At 52.0% G+C, this 26,980-nt stretch overlaps 1 protein-coding gene across 2 annotated transcripts in view; it reads right to left on the bottom strand.

The window, feature by feature from the left end:
- Window positions 1-26,980, bottom strand: part of KCNIP3 (potassium voltage-gated channel interacting protein 3) — a 96,518-nt gene that overhangs the window by 47,642 nt on the left and 21,896 nt on the right. The gene's annotated exons all lie outside the window — the stretch shown is intronic.

The raw sequence follows: 26,980 nt of genomic DNA, 5'->3' as shown, positions 1-26,980 counted from the left end.
TCCCGCAACCCAGGCCCTCCGCCGGAGATTAAACTGGGTCCGGGCTGGCCCCTTTGAAAATGCAGAAGTTGGTATCCAAAGTTCTCCGGTTCCAGAAACCCGCGTGCACTCAGGGCTTTAGGGGAAGTATGGGCTTTGGCTCTGGCGTCCTTGGAACGGAGTTCGGGCGTTGACTTTGCTGCGTGACCTTGGTCGAGTCACGGACTCGCAGCCGCCATCGCCTCTTGCTCCGCAGAGAGGGGGGAACGCCTGCCTTTGGGCAGCGGGGAAGAGCTAAGCAGATGCAGAGTGCCATGCACTGGCGGGGCAAGGGCATGTTTGTTCGTTTGTGGGTGGCTTTCCTCCTGCCGGGGGCTGGTAGAGCAGGGGAAGCCGCGGAAAGGAAGGAGAAAAGAGAAGACGAGGCGTGGCCGGGCGGAGCCGGGGGGTCCTCGGAGCCGCGAGGCCGGGGACCTGAGGCGGGAACCTGGCTCTCTGCTGCCCTCCAGCGGGCGCGGCGCACCGCGGGCATCCCCGCCGGACCGACTCAGCGGCCCGCCCTCATCCTTCCCGCTGTGTTAGCGGAGGGAGAAATCTGGCTCCGACCGCAAGTCCTGTTTGGATTCCCGGCCTGCAGTTTCCATCTAGGAAGCTTCTGCCACCCACTTGGCCATTCATTCCGCTGATACTGAACACGTGCTTGGTCCCAAGCACAGAACTCGCTGCCTGGGTGGGGTGGGAGCCATGGCGTGTGTCTGCCAGGGCCCCCTGGGGCGCGCATATGTGGGCCAAACCTTTGGGCTTACGTGTGATTCTTAAAGGCTCTCCCCGTGGGCATTCCTTTTCCTCCATTTTACAGGTGAGGAAACTAGGCTAGAGGGCGAATTATGCAAGGGACACAGGGACAGCCAGGCCTGCTGGAGTCCGGAGCGGGGACTTTCCTGTGACACAGCCTGTTTCAGCTGAGCAAGAGAGGGGCTGCGCAGTGCAGCCTCACTGTATCACAGGCCTAGTTAAATGTCTAAGCCATTTGGCAATAGTTTAAAAGAACAGTAAAGGTATAGCTTTTAATTCCATTTAATTAGGATGTGGTGAGTCTCCACTGACCAAAGGCAAAAGTTCCAAGCAGAGAGGCTAACAATCCCCAGAGAAAACAGCTCTGTTGGAGCAGAGCTGTTAAAGGTTAAAGAGCCTCCTGCAATGTAATTTACACACAAGTGCTGAGCAAGATCCAGCCTGCGCTCAGCTAGTGCCGGCTCAGCCTTCATCAGTGACTTGTGAGAGCCTAGCAGTACATAACCCCTCTGAGCCTCAGTTTCTTCATTCATAAAGTGGGAACAATAATCCGGCCCCCGCTCCAATGGCCTCTGTGATGCAGGCTCAAAACTGCATGTGCTCAGTTTCACAGGGTGACACGTGTTAGATGAGATAGAGAACTGAGCATGCAAAGGAGGCCATCTTGGGGGTCCTGAGGCTGGCATCCACCCCTCTCCCCTGCCTCTGTTTCCCCGGGTGCTCTTGAGCATCTTCCTAGTTCCCACTGAAAGCTTCAATGACTGCCCAGAAACCCTGAGCTATAAAGAAGACATTGATCCCCTGGCTGTGCGGTGTAAAATATTAACAACGCTTAAGTGGATACCAGGCCTGAGAGCAGAGTGTCGGTGCAGCATCAGCCACCTGGGCCACGGGCCTAATGGATAAGGAACTGACTCCTGGGCTCGCTCACCAGCTTGGGGCCTGTCAGCTCTGGGGCCACAGTGGGCTCACTGAGGCTGGGCTGATGGTCTTATCACACTCCCCTGTCCTGGGACTTGGAGAAGGAAGCTGGCAGGTGAGCCCTCAGGCCCCATGTATCCCCCACACCAATGAAGTGCTTTCCCAGGCTACTGTCTGCCCTGGCGTCTATTTCCTCTGTCCTAAGCACACCCCAAGTGCCTCCATGTGGCAGTACGCTGCGTGTGGGTGGCACTCATTGCCTTCAGGGGAAGACACAGGCTGGGGGTGGGGCACAAGCAAAGAAACCTCTGCCGTGTGGGGAGTTAGTGAAGGACTGCCACAGAGGCGGGGACAAGTTGAAGGGCAATGTGGATAGAGCAGCTCACTGGGCCTTGGGTGATTCGGGAAGGCTCGGGCCTGAGCCCTCTCCTGAAGTCCTCAGAATGACTAGTCCTCAGGATGTCCTGTGTCTTGCTCTAGTTTAGGAAGTTTTCAGAGAAAATTGCTTTGGGGTGGGGGTGGGGGTCACTCCAAATCTGGGGTACCCCACACCTGAGGTCACAACCATGCCTGGAATATTGAAGCTGCCACTCCAGTTCTGTCTCCAAGAAGGCAGCCCAGATTCTAGCAGCTCTGCCTTGTCTGCCTTTGCCTATGAACTAGCCCACAGCTGCCTGGGCCACACTTTTTCTCCCTGCATTTTGGCCCTCTGCCCCGGCATCTTCCATGTTGTTACCACAGCTACGCTGGCAGTTCCCAGGGCCTGGGACTCTGTCAGTTTGACCGACATTCCCTCGATACCTCATGCTAACCGTTCCTGACCACCTAGCAGCCTGGGGATTTCATGAGGTCTCCTGACTCGTAAGGTGGGGTCTGGGCTGGACGCATGCTGTTTGAGGGACCCATTCCCTGAAAACAACTCAGCACACTGGTCCAGTCCCAACTCTCCTGGAGTGGGGCTGGCAGAGGCCTCCCTTATTCAAGTTTAGTTCTAATGCTTTCTACTGGGCAAAGCAGGCATTATTCAATTTATTTTTCCCATATTTTATAGAAACTAGACAAGAATGCCCAGAGTGGAATTTCACACCCCCAAGGCTCCTCAAACTCAGCACCTCCAAAGCTGACCTCTTCATCCTCTCCCAACCTGCCACTCCCCAAGTCTCCTCATCTCAGCTGTACAGCCAGAACCTTGGCTCTTACCTTGGAATATCTGCCTCTGTCTACCTCTGTCCAGCCTATCACCACACTCTAGCCCTGTGCCTCCTGCTCCATCTCTGCCCCACTGCCACCAGCCCAGCCACACCATGGTCCTCCCTCCTGGACTCCCGACATGGGTCCCCAGTGCCTCTCCCCAACTCCACTGTGGTTCTCCTGCTACCTCTTCTTGGTTCAGTAACCAGCATGGTCATCTTAAGACAAAAAGTAGACCCTACTCCTTCCCAATTGGAAACCTCCAGGAGCCCCCATTTCAGCACTGGCCGTGTTTGCCTGTGTGGCTGGTGACCATACCCCAATTTCCTTTTCCAGCCTCAGTGCAGTGACTTTGAAGATTTGCTCAATCAGTGTACGTTTCTCTTTTCTACTCCATACCACCCCTCTGCTGCCACAGTGATTGGCTCAGGGATGGCCACCAGACGGGAGCCAGAAGACTGGCCCAGGGAAAAGTGGAGGTTATAGAAGCTAAGTGGCCAGCCTGCCACCATGTGGGAATAGCAGGCCTAAGAATGGAGTCACCTCAGGAGAAAACACAGCAAAAAGTGAAGAGAAAGGGACCAAGTCCAGTTGGCAATGCTATGTGCCCCATGACACATCTAAACTTGTATCTTTCAGATATATGAGCCAATCAATCCACCAATTATGGCTTAAGCCAATGTGATTTAGGTTGCTGTCTCTTGCAGCCAATAGGGTCCTAACGAATGCATTCTCCATTACTCATGGAACAAAGACCACAGTCCTAAAAAGGCCCCTAATACAAGCAGCTAAAGCACTTACTATGTACCAAGTGTTTCAACATGACTCATCTCTTTCATTCCTCACAGTTCTGATAAGGTAGGAACTGGAAAGGAAAAGAAGCTGAAGCACAGAGTGGTTAATGCTTTGTTTAAGGGCACACAGCTGATAAATCAGAGTCAGGATTTGAATCTAAGCAGTTCAGCTTCAAAGCCTGTAATTTCAATTCAACCTTGTCCCCCATGGCTGGACCCCTCCTCTCTCTTGCTTGTGTGGCTCTGGTCTGAACTCACAGCTACCCGAATGAGCCCAGCACTCTCTCACCTCGGGGTCTTCGCACATGTCCTTCCCTGGACTGTGCACACTTTTTTTCTTCCTTGTCTTTGCCCAGTTTCTGCCTCGTCATCTTTGGGGTCTGCACTCCAATGTCGCTTCTGCAGAGTTGCCTTCCTGGATCTCCTCCCCATCGTCGGTCTCTACTTCACCCCCATCCTTTTCCCTCCCTACAGTTACTGCAGTGGGAATGTAGACATTTGCTTATGTGTTTATTTGTTTCTGCTCTCCCACTAGAAGACCTGCCTTGTACAAAGATTTATTTGATAGGGTTGTCACATGACACCTTTTCCCAATTGCTTCAGCACAGGCTGTCCTGGTGTCACTAGCAAGAGTATGGGTCTGGGAGTCCAGAATAACCAGGGCTGAGTTCCTAGTCCCAACCCTAGCCTGTTCATGGACTTGGCCACAGCACATCGCCTCTCTCAGCCTTCCTTTCCTCCTTGTAAAATGAAGTCACTTGGTGTTGTTATTTACCTGCCTGTTGCACAGTGGGCTATGGATGTGAAAGTGTCTCAAGATGCACAAGAGGGACCTTGTTTCTGGACACCCTGTTTCCTCAGAGCCAGGACAACCTAGGAAATGACACCAAGAGAGCCCAACTCTTTTGACCTTAGAGTATTGCCCAAGCCCTCTGTATTAATCCATTCTTACATTGCTATAAAGAAATCCCTGGCTGGGTACAGCGGCTCATGCCTGTAATCTCAGCACTTTGGGAGACTGAGGTGGGTGGATCACATGAGGTCAGGAGTTTGAGACCAGCCTGACCAACATGGAGAAACCCTGTTTCTACTAAAAATACAAAATTAGCTGGGCATGATGGTACATGCCTGTAATCCCAGCTACTCGGGAGGCTGAGGCAGGAGAATCATTTGAACTTGGGTGGGGGTGTGGAGGTTGCGGTGAGCAGAGATCACACCATTGCACTCCAGCCTGGGCAACAAGAGTGAAGTCCGTCTAAAAAATAAAAATTAAAAATTTTAAAAAAAGGAAGAAATCCCTGAGACCAGATAATTTATAAAGAAAAGAGGTGTGGGCCAGACGCAGTTGCTCATGCCTGTAATCCCAGCACTTTGGGAGGCCAAGGCGAGCAGATCACTTAAGGTCAGGAATTCGAGACCAGCCTGACTAACATGGTGAAACCCTGTCTCTACTAAAAATACAAAAATTAGCTGGGCGTAGTGGCAGGTGCCTGTAATCCCAGCTACTAGGTGGGCTGAGGCAGGAGAATCCCTTGAACTTGGAAGACGGAGGTTGCAGTGAGCCGAGATCGCGCCATTGTACTCCAGCTTGGGTGACAGAGCGAGACTCCGTCTTTAAAAAAAAAAAAAAAAAGAAAGAAAGAAAAGAGGTGTAATTGTCTTATGGTTCCACAGGCTGACCAGGAAGCATGGTGCTGGCATCCTCAATCATGGTGGAAGGTGAAGGGGGAGCAGGCCTGTTTTGCATGTCAGGAGCAGGAGCAAGAGAGAGAGTGAGGGGGGAGGTGCCACATGCTTTTAAACAACCAGATCTCGCAAGAACTCACTCTCTATCATGAGAACAGCTCCAAGTGGATGGTGCTAAACCATTCATGAGAAACAACTCCGTGATCCAATCACCTCCCACCGGGCTCCACCTCCAACATTAGGGATTACAATTCGACTTGAGATTTGGGTGGAGACACAGACCCAAACTGTATCACCCTTGAATCAGACTCCCAGGGGCCACACAGAACCCTTCCACACAGTCTCTGCTCTGCCCAATGTCACATGAAATCTGGGAGGCTTATGGCTACAGGTAACAGAAAACCCCATTCCTTGGCTTAAACCATAAGGAAATGTACTATGTCACACATGGGAAGTCCAGCCAGAGGGTGGCTCCGGGGGTAGCCAGCTTAGATGCAGCAGTACCAGCCAGAACCTGGGCTCTTCATCTAACTACACTGCCAGCTTTAGATTATCTAATCTACCTTAACCACAGCCTGCTCCCATCATGATCACAAGACAGATGTCCATTCCAGATATCACATTCTGACATGATACTGTCCCAGGGGAGAAGAGATTATCTGTTCCTGCGTCTCTTACTGTGAGAAAGACTTTCCCATTAAGCTTAGCATGAAGAATCCCCTCATGTTTCATTGGCTACAATTGTGTCACATGCCATGCCGAAATCAATTGCTGGCAATGGAAATGAGGCCACCACTGTGGCAGAGACTGCCAGCTTGCCACCAAAACCCATTCTCCTCTCTTCTACAATAACAAAGTCTTAGCTAGACATGTGACTGTCAGGGACTGCATTTCCCAGGCCTCCTTGCAGTTAGTGTGGTTGTGTGTTGTTGCTGGTGCCAAAGGAAGCTATGAATGTTGCTTTGGGGACGGACGTCTTTCTTTCTTTCTTTTTTTTTTTTTTTTTTGAAATGAAATTTCACTCTTTTTCCCAGGCTGGAGTGCAATGGTGCCATCTCAGCTCACTGCAACCTCCGCCTCCCGGGTTCAAGTGATTCTCCTGCCTCAGCCTCCTGAATAGCTAGGATTACAGGCATGCACCACCATGCCCGGCTAATTTTGTATTTTTTGTAGAGATGGAGTTTCACCATGTTAACCAGGCTGGTCTCCAACTCCTGACCTCAGGTGATCCGCCCGCCTCGGCCTCCCAAAGTGTTGAGATTACAGGCGTGAGCCACCGTGCCTACCCTGGGACAGAGGTCTTAAGACAGTAAATGACTCTTCCATGTTCTCTCTTCTCCTTTCCCACTGGCTGGAACTCACACATGTTGGTGACCAGCCTCGGCCATGCAGATCTTAGGGGTTGGGGGAGAACACAGCCACAGGGTGAAAGGGACCTGGGTGCCTGAATGACTGCATGGAACAGAGCCTCCCACAAATCTAGAACTTTCACATAGGGATGTTGAAGGAGAAGGAAATACACTTTTTTTTTCTTTTTCCTTCATTTGTTTTTTAAATTCGTCTTACCTGAATTTTATCTTGAAGGAAATACACATTTTTTTATGCCTTAAGGAAAGATATAAGATCAGGTAAGAGCTATGAATTTGGAAATAGAGGTGGAAAGAGAGATGGAGATACCAGGTGCTGAAGGCTTATTCACAGTGTTGGAAAAGCCAATTGCTTTTGGACCAAACAGAAGAGATAAGACTGATGCTGCTGGGTTTTGGGGGTCTCATTACAGCACCTGGTTTGACCTAATTATTCTTTTTATTACTATTTTCAATTTTTTTTTTTTTTTAGACTGGGTCTTACTCTGCCACCCAGGCTGGAGTGCAGTGGCGCAGTCTCAGCTCACCGTGATCTCTGCATTCTGGGTTCAAGTGATTCTCCGACGTCAGCCTCCCAAGTAGCTGGGATTACAGGCACATGGCACTGTGCCCGCCTAATTTTTGTGTGGTTTTTGGTAGAGATGGAACTGCACCATGTTGACCGGGCTGGTCTCAAACTCCTCAAGTGATCTGCCCGCCTGGGCCTCCCAGAGTGCTGAGATTACAGGTGTGAGCCACTGTGTCTGGCCTGGCCTAATTAACACAAGCATGATGATCAGATCAGTCAGGCCTGGCTCCTTTGTGGCTGAAGGAGGATGGGGGACAGATGAAATTGGGGCCAAAAGCAGAGCTTTTTGAAGAGGAAGAAGGAAACGGGTAGATTGGGGCAGACAATCAGCAGTGTCTGCACTAACACCCGGCTCCTTATAGCATCTAGGCACAGGGCCCAGAGCCTCATCCTCCACCCGTTGAATCAAGAAAGCAAGTAAAGAGCATCAACTCCCTCCAAGGCAGGGCTTTACAAAGGCTTCAGGCTGTGTCCCATCAGCCTCTACTGATGGGTCTCTCCTTGGGCGGGCCTTAGACAAGTCAATGCTGCAAGCCCTTATGAAGCCTTTTCTCTGGGGGTGGACCTTAGAGGGGTCATTAGAAAAGTTCCTCAAACTCAGGCATATCTGCTCCCATTTGCTGAGCAAGTACCCGCTAGGTGCTTTACACAAACGTCCTGATTTCATCTGCACATCAACCTCATGGACAAAGGAAGTGGCGCCATTTACCCCTGCGGCAGAAACTTCTTGTTGCTGATTTTCTGTTACCTCTCCCCTTCTTCCCCTCGAGTAGAATCCTTATCTTGTTGGTATTGTTTCTCTGCCTTTGGGCTAAGAGTAAGTCTAATTCCACTGGGGACAACAGTGTTTTTTTTGTTGTTTTTTTGCCACAGAATTACATTTCCTGGGGTCTTTGTGGCTAGATGACCGTACGATATAGTTTGGGCCAATGGGACATAAATAGAACCATTGGATAGGGCTTTTAGGAAATAGCCTTTATGGAAATGGAGGGACTCAGCTAGCATATACTTGTTGCCATTTCTCCCTCCTCATTTCTGGGATGGGTTTATGATGACTGTCCCTGGAACCATGAAAGAAGGACACAGGTTCCTGGGCTCTGATGGCTGGAGTTACCAAGCTAAACCTGTGGTTTTCTCATTGCTTGAGAAAGCTTAAATCCCTGTCTCATTTAAGTCACCATACTTAGGTGTTCTGTTCCACAAAGCTAATGTCAACCTCAAATGTATTCTAAGGTGGAGAAACTGAGCCTAACAGATGTACCCAAGTGTCCTTAGCTGGTGAGAGGCAGGGCTGGGGTTTGAACTCATCCTGAAGGCAGTGCACAGTGACATGCTGCCCCATGCCCTCTGCCTCCCCACCCACCTCCTGCCCTGGCCGTGCTGACGCCTCGGGGCCTCTGTCTTGCCGGCGTCTGCCTGCTCCTCGTGGGCCATCAGTCTTGGGTCTGTGTCTTCTTCTACAGGCCTAATACCTGACTGAGAAGCATTCACTGTTTGTTCTCCTGCATCCCTCACCACCTCCAGGTTCCCACACTGTAGCCCTGTGGTTGGGCTGGACTTTCCTGGCCCCAGTCCTCATCAGCACCCCTAGCCCAGCTGCCTGCCTTTCTACTCTGGCCCTGCTTCTTACAGAAGAAGTCTAGAAGCAGAAAAGTCCATCATGAAGACAGCAGAGAGCTGGCTTGACAGATGAGGGTAGCCTGGACCGAGGTAGCGGCAGAAGGACTGGAGAGGTGGGGACATCAAGGGGACGTAATAAAGCCAACAGACCTTGGGAAAGTAAGTTAGCCTCAACATCACTGGATTTCTGCAGCTATAAGATGGGAATGATAGTAGTACATATGTCTCAGAGCGAGTGGGAAGGTGACATCAATTAGATGTATAAAGCACTTTAGAATAAAGCCTTGGTCCATTTAGGGTACTCAGTAAGGGCTGAAGCCTCAATTATTATGACAGAGAAAGGATTCATTTTACATCCTTATGGCACACTCAGAGACCAAGCAGTAACATAGATGAGTTTGAATAAATTTGTATTTTTAACCATATAGGCATCATTCCCTCCCCCATCCCCTTGAATCTAGGAAAGGAAGGTTCCAACCGTGATAGAGTAGGTGGCATCAGACTAATCTGACCACTGAAAACAACTACAGGACCTGGACAGAGTATGTAAAGCAACTCTAGGAGGGCACTGGACAGCAACTAACAGAGGGCAGTGGTCCTTGAGAAAACAGAATCACGCTGAATGAACCCCACAGTTCACTTTATCTTTATTCTTGAGTGTATTTTCCAAAATGCTGGGCATCAAAATCTCTTAGCACTGGTGGTCACACTGGATGAAAGAAATAGAGCTCAAGGTTCAAAGCTGCTAAGGCAGCTACGATTTGAGGCGTTAGGGGTCTGGAAAGGAAGGAGCCACAGAGAAGAAGTGGCCCCCAAAATCTGCATGAAAAGATCCTTTGGGGCCTTGACTAATTGCTACACTCTGTGTTAGCAGGGAGAGACTCTGGAGCGCTTGCAGAGAACAGCTTCTGTGATGCTGACAGTAGAGCAAAGGTCAGACGGCTCTGAGGAAATATGGAGGTCCAGGCCCAGCCAAAATGGAGAACACTGGTGAACACCCTGGGCTTTCTGTTGAGACCTCAGGAAAGCCATTTGTTAGGATTAAGATCATGCCTTAAGAGAAGAGCTAAACTTTATGAATAAGAAAAAAAGCTGAAACAGACCTGCCCTAACAAAGGCTAAAAGCAAACTTTGACAGAATTGTGTGATTTGCCAGGAATTTAAATACCTGCCAAAACAAAACTAAATGCTCTTTATCAGGAGATAAGCAAATCCAGGGCCTGTATAACATATTACTCACAATTTCCAGCATGCAATAAAAAAATTGTTAGACATGAGAAGAGGGAGAAAGTGGTTGATTATGACGTCAATAGAAATAAAATCCAGAGGCAACCCAGATGTTTAAGTTAGCAGATAAGGACACGGTTCAAAATAACTATGATAAATATGTTTTTAAAAATAGAAAAAAGAAATGGACAAAATAAATGAAAATATGTAGTTTAAATTTTAACAGAATTTGGATCTTATACCATTTAAAACTTCTCTGATCAGAGAAGTACAACCACTATGAAGAATAAACCTTTGCCCATTACGGGAGCTGTGGGATATCTTGGCATCTTAGGCCAGAATCAGGACCAGTGATCTGAAAGGAAAGGAATTTCATGTTCCTTAATTAAGTGGTTCTGGTTCCTATGAGTGATATGGAATCTGGGCTTTGTTATAAGAATGAGACCTTGTAGAACTGTAGAAGCTGAGGAAGAAGTCTTATTGAAGGCTATTGCTTCTGCATATGACTTAAGTTGCTGTAGGTCAACAGGACCAGAAAATGGGAGGAAAAGCTGAACATGAAGTAAGAGAAAGTGAGAACAAACTGGAACTCAAAAGGGCAAACTAGAATCCACATCTGTCTCTCACTGCCCTCAAACATGACAATACTGGTGACCTGCAAAATAAGCTCACACCGTCTATCACAGAGCTACCTGTGTGCCTGACCCAGTGTTCCACAAAAAATTACAAGATATGGCAAGAGACAAGTAAGTGCAAATAAAACAGATGATAAAGGAGGAACAGATAAACAAAAAGATATGTGACAGATAGAAAACAAGTGGCAAAATGGCAGTGTAAATCCAATAATATCAATAATTCCATTAAATGTAAATGGACTAAAAGTGAATAAAAAAAAAAAAACAGAAAAGAAGGTAAGGAGGATATGGATCAGTCAAAAAGTCTAACAAATGTATAACTGGAGTCCCAGAAGAAAAGGAGAGAGAGAAAAACATGGAATTAGAATTTGAAGAAATACTTAGAACTTGAATAAATTATGATAATAATTACAAATGAAATTATTAAAGAAATAATAGAATTTGAAGAATTTTCCAAAACTGATGAAAGATATCAAATCACAGGTTTAATAAGCTCAATGAACCCAGTCAGGATAAATACAAAGAAAACCACAGGTAGGCACATCTGCTATGGTGTGGAGATTCTGACATGTGCATAGTCAAACTGCCAAAAATTAGAGGTAAAGAGAAAACCTTAAAAGCACACAGAAGAAAAACAGACACATTATATTCCGAGAAATAACAATACAAAAATGATGGTAGACTTCACAACAAAAACCAAAGAAGCCAGAATACAATGGAATAACATTCTTCAAAGTGCTCAAAGAACAATAACTGGGCATCCTAGAATTCTATACCCAGCAAAAATGTCTTTCATAAAATGAAGGGTAAATTAAGGCATTCTGAGTTAAGTAAAAACGTATATACATTCACAAGAAGTAATGAACGGATAAAATTTCCCATGTGGGAACCACATTCTGGGAAAAGACCTTTGCCCATTACACGAGCTGTGGGAATCTCTTGGCATCTTAGGCCAGAATCAGGACCAGTGATCTGAAAGGAAAGGAATTTCATGTTCCTTAATTAAGTCTTCCTGGTTCCTATCGTTCTCATGGTCAGGAAAGACTTGGAGGGCAGGAAAAGACTAAGCTACTTGGCCAACTGAGGACTTGACATATGCCCAAGTGTTACTGTGGTAGCAGGCCCCTCACTGCATACCTCCAGGAATATTCTTCTTTGAGTACTCAGTGACATATTTGACTCCCCCTTGGTCAGGAAGAATGGATCTCTCTTCATGCCCCCATCCCCATACAAGGTATATCCAAATCCCCATCTGTTCTACCAGAGGTCTGCAAGTGTCTAGCAACATTGAACAGGCAATGGAAGGGGGACACTTGAGGCCACCTTGTCCTGTGAGTCCCTCACCCTGCTTCCTGGTCCCTGGTGGTGGAAGGTTCCCATTTCCTCTCTCACATGGAGGACTTCTCATCCCATCTTGTGTCTTTTCATGCCCCTACCCAGATCCAGTCCAGGGGAGCTGGCCAATCCCAGTATGACAGGACTGGGTAAGGCCAGTGGTAGCTCTTCTCTTCATACTCTTAGAGTTTGTACAAAGTCCACCATGTTGGTTTGTGAGTTTCTCTGGTTAAATTTCTGGGTTTTAGCTGAACTTGCTTTCCCACCTGTCTCTGCTGGCAAGACAACAGGGTAATAATGAGTAGACAGACCCAAGGCTGTGTGACCTCAGCTGCCTGGCTTTGCACCTTCTTTAGCCTCAGTTTCCCTCATTTCCAAAGTGGGGAAGCATTTCTTAACCCCGCCCACCCTGCATATTGTCATGAGAACCAGGTACACACATGCCTGTGCGAGTGTGCTGTGAACGGGGGTGCTGCAGGACATGCTAACTAGTGCGGGGCTATTCTAACCTCCTCCTCAGCCTAAGCTGGCACCCTTTGCACAGTGTATGCAGGAAGCACGGCTGGCCAATTCAGAGCCTGCATTCCCCTGGCACTTGCCCCAGTCGCACGGGTCATCAATCCTCATGTTTTATGACGCTGACGTAAAGTGCTCTCAAGTCACATCCTCGCTGCTGATCTGTGAAGATCTCTGAACATAAGCATTTCTTTGTTTGAACTTGAGCCGAGGGATCAAGGGTGTCTTGGGGAATTTCCATCTGGGACGCTTGATGCCAGGATCTCAGCTTCTGTGGTGTCTTCTGACAGCTCAGAGAGGTATGTGTCTTGCAGACGGCCTGTGTCAGCTGAATGCAGATGCATGACTTGGGAATCAAAACCTTGGGGTCTGAGTCAGAAAGCAGCAGGGGAGCAGCCAGGATGCTGGGCAGGAGTGAGACGCCCCTATCCAAGTCCCACCTTTGCCTCAAGGAAGCTGGGGGGACTCAGCCACCCATCATGCCCTCTGGGATCAGTGAGGGAATTGGGTAAAATAATAATGGATACCAGCAGTGTCATTCATTACTGCTTACTGTGTGCCAGGCACTGTCCTAGGCACTCACTGACATAGTATCATTGAATCCTCACCACGCTCCTATGAGTTATCACAATTGCAACTAACAGAGGTGACAGGACTTGCCCATATGGTCTCTAGAAATATGGGGACTCTATACTGAGCATGTGCTCTCAGAAGTCCCTGGAAGCACCCAAGCATTCCCTTCTTTGAGGCTAGGTTGGTTGAGGGCGCACCCTAGTGAGTCCACCATGGGGGAGGAGTCGGGGCCCAGGGGAGTCTGTTTCCCAGCAGCAGTAGTGGGAGAATCGTGTTTGATTCTTCTCTCAATCCAGAAGGATGAAAGATTTCAAAGTCAGAAGAGGCCTAAGTTCATGCATTTACTCATTTGACAAATACTTCCTAAGTCAACTCTGTGCCTGCCCGATGTGATATTACATGCAGCAGCTGCAGCCCTGGCCTCAAAGAGCTTATACTCTGGAGGTGCAGGCAGTCAAACAGTTATAAGGGCATGGCTAAGCTTGTGATCGGGGATTTATCCTCAAAGCAAGGGAGCATTCGTTTAGTTTTTGTTTTCTTTATAATAATCACTCTAGCTGCAGTGTGACTGCATGCGGGGTGGGGGAGCTGCAGTGGTTTTCCCCCGACTCCCATTTCACAAGTGAGGCCCAGCCAGAGGCTGTCACTGCAGCATGACAGAACTCATGCGAGACAGGGCATTTTGCATTTGCATAACCTTACATTTTATGAAGCATCTTCACGTCTATCTTCTCCCTTTGTCTCTAAGTCTGGAAGACCCACAAGGATGTAATTGTGATTCCCATTTAACAGATGAGAAAATTGAGGCCCAGAGGGACAAAAGGTCTTCTCAAACATCACAGAGGCAAAAAGAGTCAGGAAAGTCTTAAGAACCCACGTCTGGCCGGGCATGGTGGCTCATGCCTATAATCCCAGCACTTTGGGAGGCTGAGGCTGGTGGATCATGAGGTCAAGAGATCAAGACCATCCTGGTCAACATGGTGAAACCCCATCTCTACTAAAAATACAAAAACTAGCTGGGCATGGTGGTGCTCACCTGTAGTCCCAGCTACTGGGGAGGCTGAGGCAGGAGAATTGCTTGAACCCAGGAGGCAGAGGTTGCAGTGAGCCAAGATCACGCCATTGCACTCCAGTCTGGGTAACAAGAGCGAAACTCCATCTCAAAAAAAAAAAAAAAAAATAAGAACCCACGTCTGAGATTCCAAAACCAGGGCTTTTCATCACCACATTGTCTTGAAAATATAATGGGCGCGTAGTAAAGGCCCTGAGAAGTTCTGTAGTGAAAGAATTTGTGTAGCTTCATCTGACTAGTACTTCACAAATGTGTTTCCCCACAAAATCTGGTTCCACATGACACATATTAATATCCCATGGCCCACACTTGGGGAAACCCTGTTTGACTATGTACACTGCTAGGGAATAGACAGCATGTTTCAGAGCCACCTTGTGGCAATGACCTAAGCCCTGGAGTCAGGCCAACCTGAAGTAGATTCCCTCCTCACTGTGGGGCCCTGTAGAAGCCCCATTTCTTTTCTCCTTTGGTTTTCTCATCTGTAAAGTGTGGCTTCCTCACTGTGTTGCTGGGAAGATAAAACGAACTGATGCTTACGCTTGTTCTCTTTAATATTAAGGAGCACCTCTTCCTCTCCGTCCCTTCACCTGTTTTCTGGGACTCCTTTTAGATGAAAGTTGAGACTGCTGAACTGTTCTCCATGACTCTTAAGTTCTTTTTGATAATTTCAAAATAAGGGATGGTGTTGAAGACCAGCCTAGCCATGTTGGCCAGGCTGGTTTTGAACTTCTGACTTTGGGTCATCCACCCGCCTTGGCCTCACAAAGCACTGGTAATACAGGCGTGAGACATCGCACCAGGTCAGCCTTATATAGATCTTAAAACAGTTGCCTCAGAATAGAATCAGATCATCAACACATTCTCCCGTTGGTACGCTTCTGCCCCCGAGTGCGAAGGCCATTTGTGTGTCACATGCATGTTCTTGCCTGGCTCTGTGCAGTCCAGTCGACGGCTTAGAGGACCGGCCTTTTGCCTTTGCTTGTGGGCCCCCGGGTTCCTTGGCCTGTGCCTCCTCTCTCTGTCTGAATGCTGAGATGCTGTATCAAGGCTAACTTGAGTAAACTTGCTCAACCAAACAGACTTCTTAGCCCTTAAAGCAAGCCATGGGAAGAGAAGGGGTCAGGGATCACCAGAAAAGCTGGCTCAGACTGTGTCCTCCACATGTCATGTGCAGATGCTGCATGTCAGTGTCCCTTCTCAAGTGGCTTCTTCCATGTGACTTCATGCTTGGCTACAAGAAGTCACCCAGGCCTGCATGTTACAGCCTCTGAATCCCAGACACGGGGCCACCCACTGTCAAAAGATCTGGGAAGGGTTCTCTTTGGCCCAGCCTGAGTCAGGTACTTGCTGTGATTGGCTGGCTGGGTTGGGTAAGAAGCTGGGAGCCCTCGCAGCTACGGGAACTCTTTGGAATGTGGATAGGTGTCTTTCCGAACAAAAGAAACAACAGCAGCCTTCTGCAAATGTCCAAGCCAAGCTCTGGGGATGGGTGCAGACAGGTAAGAAGGCCTTTAGCATCAGTGCACGCCTGGCTCAGTCCTGGGCCACTTCTGCTCAGTCTTTTGGCTTCAAATCTGTCTGTATATTTGCTGATGACCCCAAAATGTATCCCTCCAGTTCCAACCCCACAGATCCCACCTGCCTCCTTGAAGCCTCTCCACTAGGATCTCTTTAGGTGTCTCAGACTTGAAATGCTACCACTAAGACCTCTCCTCCCCTCACACCAGGCCAGCTCCCCTTTTTCCTGCCACAGTGAATAAAGGCTTAGTCCTCCCAGCAACTCCAGACAAAAGCCTTGGCCTGACTCCTCTTGTTCTCACACAGCCGACACCCAGGACATCTGCAAATCCTTTCAGTCCCATCTTCAGAATGCCTCCAAATGCTCCGCTGCACCCTCCCTCCTCCACTGCCACCCTGCCATGAGTTGGTGCCTTGACAGGCACAAAACCCTGGTGACCCATCGCCTACCCCTCAGGCTCACCCGTCGGCAGTAGAAGGGGCCTCTCCTGCCAGCTCACCTCACCCCTGAGCTCTGGCTTTCACTCTTGCTGCCTCTCTGCCTGCCCGGACAGCTTCCCTTTCACTCTCCCTTGCCCCTCGGATCTGTATTCAAATGCCATGTGCTCAGCAGGCCCTGCCCTGGGCATCCCTCCCTTCTTCCCCATCCTAGATAATTTTTGCAGCCTATTCCCTCCCAATATATAGTTTATTCATCAATCTCATTTTATAGCCTATAAGCCTTAGACGGTTTTGATCTGTCTGGTTCCCTGCTGTGTTCCCAGAGCCTGGGACAGCACCTGCCAGGTGAGGAGCCTCACGGCTTCACAATAGGGTATTTCAGACCAGAGAGCAGAGGAGGGATCTGTGCCAGCCTGGTGACGGGACTGGGAGCAACAGCCCTGGCGTCTTGGCCAAAAGGGCCCTCTGCATTGGTGGCCACTTGCTCCTGGTCAGTTGCAGTTTTAGTGGCTGTGTGCCTGTCCTCTCTCAGGCCCATGTGGTGTTTGTCTGGCTGTGAGAGTTTTACACTGGGGAGCTGCTCTGTGGGGTGAGGACAGGTGACTCTCCCCTAGCATTGCCGTGTGACCGGGCTGGACCTCGAGGGAGAGGGAAGTGAAGCTGGCAGTGGAGCACTTGGTAGCCCCTGGTCATCCTGCCCTGAGGGCAGAGCTGGGACACAACGCAGTCCCCTAGACTCCACCCCATATGGGATGGTCCTCAGACGCTGCAGGGGAACAGCCCCAGCCAGGATACCTGGTGCCGGGGAGATGTTATTAATATTGATTTGGCTACACCTCCACCCCCAGCCCTTGGCAGGGAGGTCTGGGCTGAAGTCTGTCCAGGGACCCATTCAGGATGAGCCTCCTCATCACCTCGAGATGCCCAGGATCCCTGTCCCCCCCGCCCAGCAGCACTGCAGGGTGCCCTGGGGAGCCAGGGCCAGACCTTCCTGCTCCTACCTCTTCTCGGCCCAGCCCTACACTCAATTACTCCCAGGTCGTCTTGGCTGCGGCAACCGGCGGTGGCTGTGGCTGGAGGTGAGGGACATTGTGAGCCCTTCCTAGAAGTGGTCACAGGCAGGGCAGGGAGGCCAAGATCTGCAGCAGAAAAGGGGAGAGGGGGCCCTGGCAGGGAGAATGAGAGGGGGACTAGAGTGGGGGTGAAGGCCCTGAGTTGGCATTTTCAGGTTTGCGTTTGGAGACAATTAGGAGCTGAATTATTAAAGACACTCAGGGAAAAGCTGTTTTTAAGAAAGCATGAGTAAGCAGCGCCATCTCACAGCAGCGCCCAGGATCGAAGGCGATCAATGGCCGTAATGGCTGTAAATATTTACTCGGCTTAATTGGGAACGTGCGCGCCAACCACAAACCTGACGCAGGGGTTGATGCCCAGAAGACCCCTGTCAGGCTGGCCAGAGGGCACGGCTTCAGCCCGATCACGGGTAGCCCCGCTCCCAGCAGCCAGGCCAGCACTGTGTGAGATCAGCAGTGAGGGAGCCCCAGCAGTAGGTGCAGGTGCCCTAAGGGCACAGCCTCTGGATTCAGACACAGGGGGGACCTACCAGCTTGATCACACCAGACAGGCTGCTAGTGATGCCCACCTCAGGGCATATGAGCAAGCCCAGTGTGGGGTCCAGGGTGGCCAGTGCCCAACGAATGCTAGTCCTGTTGGCCTGGGGCCTGGTGGTCCAGAGGTGGGGGCCGGTGTCAGGAGGGATACCTGGGGCTCTGCTCTTACCCCAGCCCTTTGGCTTAGTTGAAATACAGGACCAACTTGCTCTCAGAAGTGGGATGTTCTCTGTAGGAGCGCTGTGGGATGAGAGGGTTGTAGGGCCACTCTGAGGCTCAGCCAGGCGCTGGGAGCACAGCACTAACTAGGCACTTACTGTGCATGGAGTACTCCTGGGCTAATCTATTTAATCCTTGAAGCAACCCAAAGAGGCAATTTCTTCTCTCATCACAACCCATGTTAAATATGAGAAAGTGGAGGCCAAGAGAGGCACAGTGACTTGCCCAAGGTTGCTGCAGTCTCAGCCCTCCTACCCCTCCTAGGCACCACTGGGCTGCACTGAGACCCATCCATCCACTGCCCTCCTCTCCTCTGCAGCTCCCCTCTTCCCCATGGGCCACTGAGAGGTGTCCCTGGCCCCGGCCAGCAGCCCGCATTCCTAAGGGCATAGCTAAAGCCCAGCAAAGGCCAGAGCGCGGAAGTGGCTGGAGCCAAAAGGCGTCTGACCTGTGTTTCTTCCTCTGAGGTGTGTGCTGGGCATACACTCTGCCCAGCAGCCCCTCCACCCCAAGAGTCTGGTATTGGGGAGCAATGCCTGCCTGGGTCAGGCTCCCCGGCAGCCCAGTTAGCAGATCTGACTATACATTGAGAACGCTGCTACAAGAACGGCACCCGAGCCCTTCCCCAGCACACAAGCACGACAGCCACAAAGGACCTGAAGGTGGTGAGCACGAGCACACACACACACAGAGGTGTGCATACACATGCACGCACCACACACATGTGTACACGCAACTAAGCAGACTTGCAGTGGCGGCCAGCCCGCCCTCCCCAGATTCACCACTTCCTTTGTGAGGTCAGTGCTTGGAAACAGCTCAGTCGCCCACTGCATGGCCCGCCACTCTCCTCCAGGTGCTCAGACAGAGGCCATGCCTCTCTGTGTGGGCCTCACATTTCCCAAGTGGGGACACTGAGGCTCAGACAGTGTATGGAGCGGCTGCAGTGCTGCTCTGGGAGTTAGACCTACAGGACCTCAGACAGCTCGCATTCTTTCTCCAGTCATCAGTGTCCCCGTTGGTGCCACGAGAGCTCAGCAGGTCTAAGATGAAGGCCAGAGGGGGAGGGGGAGGGTGTGCCATTATGTTTGGCCCATTTTCCCAGTCCTGGGGAAGCTGGTGGGGGTGGAAGATGGTTCAGGGTCTTGAAGGTGTAAGATCCCCATGGCGAAGTCCCCGTGGGACGAGGCTGAGATAAACTCCACATCGGCCCTTGCCTCTGCTCTCTTCCCCGGAGAGGGTTTGGGGACCATGGAGCCCCAGGTCTGTCCGGTACAGGCTGGCAGCAGGTCTGCAAATCTCTCCAGCTCAGGTCTGGCCCCAATAGCCCAGCCACAGCAGATTCTCTGGCAAGTTTAGCATGAAAGTTTGGGGTGAGAAGATTGGAAGGGGCCCTCCCTGCAAGGTGGGTAGGCAGAGGGGAAGGTTTCCCTGGCTCCTTCGCTCCCAGCTGGGCTGAGTTCTGCTTCATGCAGGCTCCAAGGTGCCTCATGCTGTGTGTTGGATGGATGGATGGATGGGCAAACCATTCCCTCTCTCAGCCTCAAGCTCTTCCCCAGAAGGTGGGGGCAATGGTGACGCCCCCTGGAGGATTAGCATGAGGACTAGCTGAGGGCACAGGTGTGGGTACCAACACCTGCCCAAGACAGAGAACGTGTCCTGCTACTCCAGGTCCCTCCTCACCGTGGATGTCCCCTTGCTCCGGCCCCAGGAGGTGCTCAGAAGCCACATTAATGGTGGCTATAAATGAAAACAACAGCCACTGCTTCCAGGTGTGTGTGCGTGTGAGAGAGCCTGTGTGAGTGTGCATGGTGTGTGATTATGTGTGTGCACGTGTGTGTGTGTGAACGTGTGTGTGAGTGCACATGCAGGGTTCTTGAAAAGCAGGTAGGGGGTCCTTCAAGTGGCCTCAGAGCCATTGAGCTGGGATCCCTCAGAGACATTGTTGCTGCAAAGGGGCCAATGAGGTCCTGGGGTGGAGTTTGGGGGCAAGTGGTGGCACTCACTACAGACAAGGTGGGCATAGTTCCACCATCAGGACTCGCAGAGACCTTGGGAGTCGGAGGGTTGACCTAGGGTCCCTAGAATGGAACTAGGCAGGGACCTACTCAAGCCTTCCTTGCTCCGTAGACATGGCACAGTCTAGGCCTGGTGAACAGTCGGCCTTCAGTCCCCCAGAGAGAGAGGGACTTGTCCCATGCAATCTGACCAGGCAGCTGGGACGTGCCAGGCACTGTGGTGACAAGAGAGGGTAAGTCTTCTGAGGAGGTGACCCCTAAATAAGGCCTGCTGGGGAGAGCTACCTGGAGGTGTGGGTGCTCAGGGCAGAGAGGGCCCCACGCATGAATGCCCTGCGGAGGAAGAGCAGGGCAAGGGGAGGAGGCCTAGTGGACCGAGGGGCTCAGCCATGTGGGCAGAGTCAGGTCTCACAGGGCCCTGTAGGCAGAGGGGCATTTGTAATTTGTTCAAGGACCAACGGAAACGAGGGTTTTGGCAGGAGAGTGGCAGGCTCCAATTTATGTTTCTGAAGCTGCCCCTAGGCCAGGTGGCGGGAGGAAGCCCACCCTCTGGGGAGATCTTAGGTGGGAGGCAGGGAACAAGGAGCAGAGTCAAGAGCAACACCCCCCCCCGCCACCGTGGGCATTCCCGCACCATTCACAGGCACAGCCGCACTGCAACAGGGCGTGTCCTGTGGGGCTCCCCTTGAGAGAGCAGGGCCGACAGGCCCTGCCAGGTACACAGGTCCTGTAGACCATGTTGAGAGCTAGGAATCTGGGAGCTGTCATCCTCCCAGAGCCTGGCCCAATGCTGTTCTTGGCCCTTCCGGGTGGGAGTGTGTGAATGTGTGTATATGTGCATGTGAGTGTGTGTGCATATGAGAATGTGTGCTTGAGTGTATGTGTGCATGTGTGAATATGTGTGCACATGTGTATGTTTGTATGTGTATGTGTGTACGAGTGTGAGTGTACATGTGTGTATGTGTGTGTATATGAGTGTGTGTGTGCATAAGTGTGTATGTGTTTATGAGTGTGTGTTTGTATGAGTGTGTCTTTGTTTATGAGTGTGTGTACGTGTGTATATGAATGGGTATATGAGTGTATATATGAGTATGGTGTTTATGAGTGTATGAGTGTATGTTTATGTGTGTGTATGAGAGTGTATATGAGTGTGTATGAGTGTGTGTATGAGTGAGTGTGTATGTGTGTATGTTTGTATGTATGTGTGTATGAGTGTGTGTATGAGTGAGTGTGTATGTGTGTATGAGTTTGTATGTATGTGTGTATGAGTGTGTGTATGTATTTATATGTGTGTGTGTGTGTGTGTGTGTGTGTGTGCGCGCGCGCGTGCGCGCGCACATGTGCCCTGACCTGCCCCCTACCCTGGGCATCTTGCCTCACTCCAGACAACCTGTCTGTTTTGGGGGTAGGGGACAATGGCTGCCTTGGTCCCCTGAACCTCCTGCCTGGTCAGGATCCTCCTCACACAATACCCAGCTCTCAGCCAGACCCCAAGCTGCTGGGATGTCCCCGACTGTCTTCTTGTGTCCTTTCTCAGGCTTAGAGGCAGGCACAGGTTTCCCTGTGTCCCTCCTGTGGGCTGGCACTCCCTGCCACAGCCTCTCTGCTACTCAGGCGAGCTCCTGCGCCATCTCCACCAGGCCCCAATCCAATCCCAGGATTCCGGTCACTGCTCAGGTGCAGGCCCAAGCTTATCCCTCTCAGGGAGGGCCGTTCTCAGCCACCCGAGTGGGGAGTTCAGGCCTGTGGACACCACCAGCATGGCTGGCTGCACCTTGCTTCGAAAGGCGGACACTTCCCTCCCCACGCTGTCCCTGTCCTCTGCCTGTCACTCAGCCAGCAAGCAACTGGAGCCCCCTTCCACCTCCCAGCCCCGCCTCAGCCCGGTGGGGGTCTGCCACTGTGGTCCTGGGCTTTTTGCATTTCCTCTCAAGTTGGAGGATGCCATAAGACTGTCATTTTTTATTTTGCAAAGCAAGGGCATGAAAATGTTTTTTAAGAAAAACTACTCACGACCTTCAGCATTATTTCAAACAAGAATGAAAACCTGAATCTGTGACAGGGAATACTTTGAGTCACTTCTCATTCCCCACAGAGGCCCTGCTAGTGGGAGAGGAGAGGAGGGGAGGTGGGGAGACCGGTCTATCTGAGAGGGTGGAGACTGCAATGCGGTGACCACGGGCTCCCTCTGCCTCCCCAGCCCCATCAGGTGCAGGTCCCAGGGGTACATGCGGGCTCCATGGTCAGGAGCCCCACACGTGGCCTTGGCGGCCCTCCCCTTCCCTGTCTGCCCGAGCTGGCCTCTCATCCATACAGGAGGACAGGACTTTCTAGGTGACATCTCAAACCCACTGCCTTCCTGAGGCCTCTGGGATTACATGGGACAAGGCCACTGCCACCCCCAAGGCCCTCGGGGCCCTAGGTGCCAGGGCAGGGACTGCTGGGGAGAGGTTTCCAGCCTGTCTGGGGCTTAGCTCAGGGCATTGGGAGCCAGGACACATCCTGGAAGATGCCAGATCCAGGTGTCCTTAAGCCCCAAAGCTGTGATGGGGTGGGAACAGAAAACGCAGTGGAGCTAGTAACTTAAAGGAGTGAGATAGTCCCAGGAGACAGAGGGGTTGGCACCTGCTGTCCCCTGGTGGAAGAAGGGGGAACACCTGTAGAGAGCGCTCCTGCGCTGGCAGGGAGGGACCCTTTCCTGGAGGAGTGGCCAGGCCTGCGGGGCTCCAGCCTGGTAGATTCTGCCCCGGAGCCCCAAGCGCCCAGTGTCCTCTCTTCCACTGCAGTTCTGCCTTTTCCTTGAGTAGCCCCAAGCACACAAAGAGGTCCTCCCATCCCAGAGCATCTGAAAGCTGTTCCTGTCTCCTCTCCCCACCTTCCCAAAAAACTCCCAACCTCCTGCACCCCAGAGGGCAGGAATGTGGGCCCCACATGCACAGAATACTGGAAAGAGGCCTGCCCCCAGGAAGTTGGCCACAGAGTCAAGGGGCCCTGTGGCTGGGCAGGTGGCTCTGCACCCTTCTGGAGGCTGCCCTGCCCACCTCGCCAGTCAGCACGTCCTTCCGCTGACCCTCCCATCGTGTTCCTGTCCACCCCCCTCCACATGTTCTGTTTGGCCATTTGGAGGTAGGCAATGGGGGAGGCTGGGTGGGTGGAGGTCAGAATGGGGGCCAGGATTACCGCAGCCCATTCTGGCTGGAGAACCCCAAATTCCTGGGTAAAGAAAAGCATCAACCTGCTCACGGTTGCTCTTAATGAACTCTGCCTCATTCACAAGGCCCTGGGGAGGTGTTTGAGAAGTGCTCTGAGCAGAGGGGCACAGGGCCTCGGGCCTCGCAGGACTCAGAAGCGCCAGGGAGAGCCTCCAAGGGCTGGGGCTGGGCGATGCTCTGAAGGCAGGCCCCATCCCATGAGCAGGAACCCCAGGAGCCCCAGGCTCCCTGGCCCTTGTGCCTGGATAAGTGGGGTGGGGAGAAATCATGGGATAGACCTCTGGTCCTAGACCTTGAAAATCCTTCTCTCTAACCTTCATTTCACAGACAAAGAAACTGAGGCCACAGCTCAGGGCTCTGAAGCCAGTCACTATCACCAGCCCTGCCCTTGTGGCCAGGAGCAGGGCTGCCCTGGCCCTTTATGGACACTGATAGAATCCTTAAAACCACTCACCATTATGCCCATTTGATGGGTGAGGAGACTGAGATGCATAGAGACCCAGCAACTTGTCCAAGGTCACGGCAAGGTGGGGAGGGCAGCAGGCTGTCCACAGGGATGGGGCTTTTTGTGTACCTCTGACAACAACCCCCGCAGTGACCGAATTCTTTTTTTGGGGGGTGGAGGAGGGTCTCGCTCTGTTACCCAGGCTGGAGTGCAGTGGCACAAACACGGCCCACTGCAGACTTGACCTCCCTGGCTCAAGTGATCTGCCCATGTTCCCCGCAAGTAGCTAGGACCACAGGTGTGTGTCACCGTGTCTGGCTAATTTTTGTGTTTTTTGTAGAGATGGCATCTCACTGTGTTGCCCAAGCTGGTGTCGAACTCCTGAGCTCAAGCAATCTGCCCACCTCAGCCTCCCAAAGTGCAGGGATTACAGGCGTGAGCCACCATGCCCTGACAACCTCATTATTCTTATGGCCATTTTGCAGATGAGGAAACTGAGGCTCAGGGAGGTTAGAAGCAATTTGCTCACACAGAGCTGTGAGTGGCAGAGATGAGATTCTGCTTAAGAGTAGTGGAACTGTGGCTTGAGGAGCAATGATGAGTAACCCTTCAGGCACTGTCTAGTATGGCAGTCAGGGCATCTGACTCTCAGAGGGGCAGAACTAAGCCACACATTTGATTAGGGCTCCAGGGTCTTCCTGGCCTGTAACACAGATAAGATGCCATGGTTTCCTCTTCCCTCTGGCAGAGATAACCCTGCAGACGGTGACCTCACTCACCTGGGTCTTTCTCCATTTCATCTCCTGTCTGGACTGAGCAGTCCTGTCTCCGTGTGCCTTTTGTTCCTACCCTCTCTAAAAAACCCCATGTTTCTCTCTTAAATCAGCTGTCATTCTGTTAGTTCCCTCATTAGGGAGTTCAACAGAACCTTCACCGCACTCAGTGTCTATTTGCAGAATGGTATTTTTAGAGTGTCAGAATGATGCTTTGTCAATGCAAGCCAGATGTGCCCAACTTTGTGTGTAATCTCTGGTCTCTGTTGCCTCTGTCAGATGCCCCAGCCCCAGCCCTGGCCCCCCTTCCTACACTCCACCCCAGCCTTGTATCTGGGGCCCCAGCTGGGGCACCTGCCTTGTGATAGGGTGAGTGGCCCAGAGCACAGGGCTGGCCCTCTTTTGATGTGAACTCCATGCTTTTATCTGGTACTAAATATGACTTTTCCTTTTGAGTTTGAGAAACAGCAAGAGAGATGCAGGACCCGTGCTGCAGGCTGCACTAAGGAGCTGGAAAACCATCTCTGTGACCCACCCCCTCACCCACAGAGGGTGGCCTAGGGAAGCCTGGGGGAGCAAAGAGGAGATGGCCTGAGGAAAGCTGGTGGGGAGGGGAGAGGGTCTAGGGAAGGCTAGTGGGGAGGAGGGGGAGAGGGCCTAGGGAAGGCTGGGGGAAGAGGAGGAGAGGGCCTAGGGGAGGCTGGGTGGGAGGGGAGGAGAGGGCCTAGGGGAGGCTGGGTGGAGTGTTTCTCCTTTTCCCTTCTTCTCCCACTCTGGGGGGGGCTTCAGTCCCCTCCTCCTTCCAATTCAGGGACTTCTGAGAAGCCTGTGGTGATCTGAATTTGTCCTCTGGAGTTTGGAAGATGCTGGGCCAGCTGGGTCTGACCTACCCCTGGAGGTGGTGACTGTGACTACACTGGCCAGCAGCCACCAGGGTGAGGACAGTGAACTGGACACCCACCCAGAGGCCATCATGGAGCCAGAGGGGACACTCCAAGGGAATCCATCTTCAATGTCCCATCATCCCCACAAGAAAGACCATCTGAAGAGAGGCAGCCTCAGCACCTGGGACACAGGCTGAGGGGCAGCAGGGGCAGTTGCCTTGGACCAGCCTTTGAAGAGCATAGAGACTCCGGGAACTGCCCACGCCCCACCACACCCCACCTCCTCCTCTCTGATCCCTGCCAGGCTGCTCTGAGTGTCAGGAGGGAGTCCTGGAGTGAAGGAGGGGTACTGGGCTGGAAAGGATTCCCTCAGCACTTGCTGACACCTGAAAGGTGACCACAGGATCTGCAGAAAATTTAATGCAAATTGGCAAGGAAGAGCAGCCCCACCAAGTGGATTGAGAAGGTCAGAGGCCACAGTGCCTCAAGCTCCCTCCAGGTGGTTCCACACCCTGGCAGCAGGCAGTGGAGTTTTCAGCAGCACCCACCTCATTCTCAGCTGCATCTCCAGGTCCGCACTCAGCCAGCTCTCAGCCTCCTCAGCCCTGCTCCCAGAGAGCACCTCCCCTCCCTGGCTTGTTGAGGATCCCAGAACCAGCATCGCCAGAGCTGGGAGGAGCTCAGAGGTTGACCAGCAAGCCCCAGCCCTGGGCGGGGAGAGACACCTAGGGCAGGGCTAGCCCGCCACTCTTGCCTTTCCAGCCTTGTTCTGAGCTGGGGCTCAGTGGCCACCTTGGGAACAGCCCTCCTGGGCTCTTAATCCGGTACGAGGCTTATGTCTCACTCTCCCTAAGGAAGGCAAGGGACATAGGCAGAGACAGACAGCAGAGTGAGGGAGAGCGCCGTGAGCCCAAGCACCTATGAGGCAGGAAAAAGGTATGACACAGGCGCCCAGAGGAGGTCCAGGCAACAAGGACTCTTGTTTATGGCAACACCATGGCAATAAACTGGCCCTGTGGGCCACCCAGTGGAGGAGGGCACTGTCACTGTGGCCCCAGAGGAAGATGAGGAGCCAGGCCAAGGCAGCAGGAGGGATGCTCAGGGTCACTAGCCAGGAGGAGAGAGTAGGATGCCCAGCTCGGAGGGTCATGCCCAGCGGGTCAGTGACCCCAGGCTCATTCCTCTGCCCCAGGGCCTGGCCCCCCAGTTTCTCTCCTCACAGAGAAGTAGCCCAAGGTCCACTGTCTCCAAAGTTCTCTCCTTCCCCAAAAAAAACTTCCTAGGGAAGGGAGGGCTTGGGAGCCTGAGGCACCGCTAAGCATTCCCCTGTCATTTGAAAAACTGGAAGGCCCAGGATCCCTGGGCTCCCTGAGTCCCACCCAGAGCCCCCCGAGCTTGCCACATGGGGCTAGACTCGCCGCCCCTCCACACAGCCTCCTACAGTGGTGTCCAGCACCCGCTCCACGCAGCCCGGGGTACAGCGCCCCCTCCTCAGTCTCCCACAGTGGAGTCCGGCGCCCCCTCCACACAGCCTCCTGCAGCGGGGTCCGGCGCCCCCTCCACACAGCCTCCCGCAGCGGGGTC

This window comes from Sapajus apella, unplaced genomic scaffold (genome assembly GCF_009761245.1).
Source record: "Sapajus apella isolate SASKATOON/1434 unplaced genomic scaffold, GSC_monkey_1.0 scaffold193, whole genome shotgun sequence".
NCBI classification, from domain to species: domain Eukaryota; kingdom Metazoa; phylum Chordata; class Mammalia; order Primates; family Cebidae; genus Sapajus; species Sapajus apella.
This window is presented reverse-complemented; position numbering and strand designations above follow the sequence as displayed.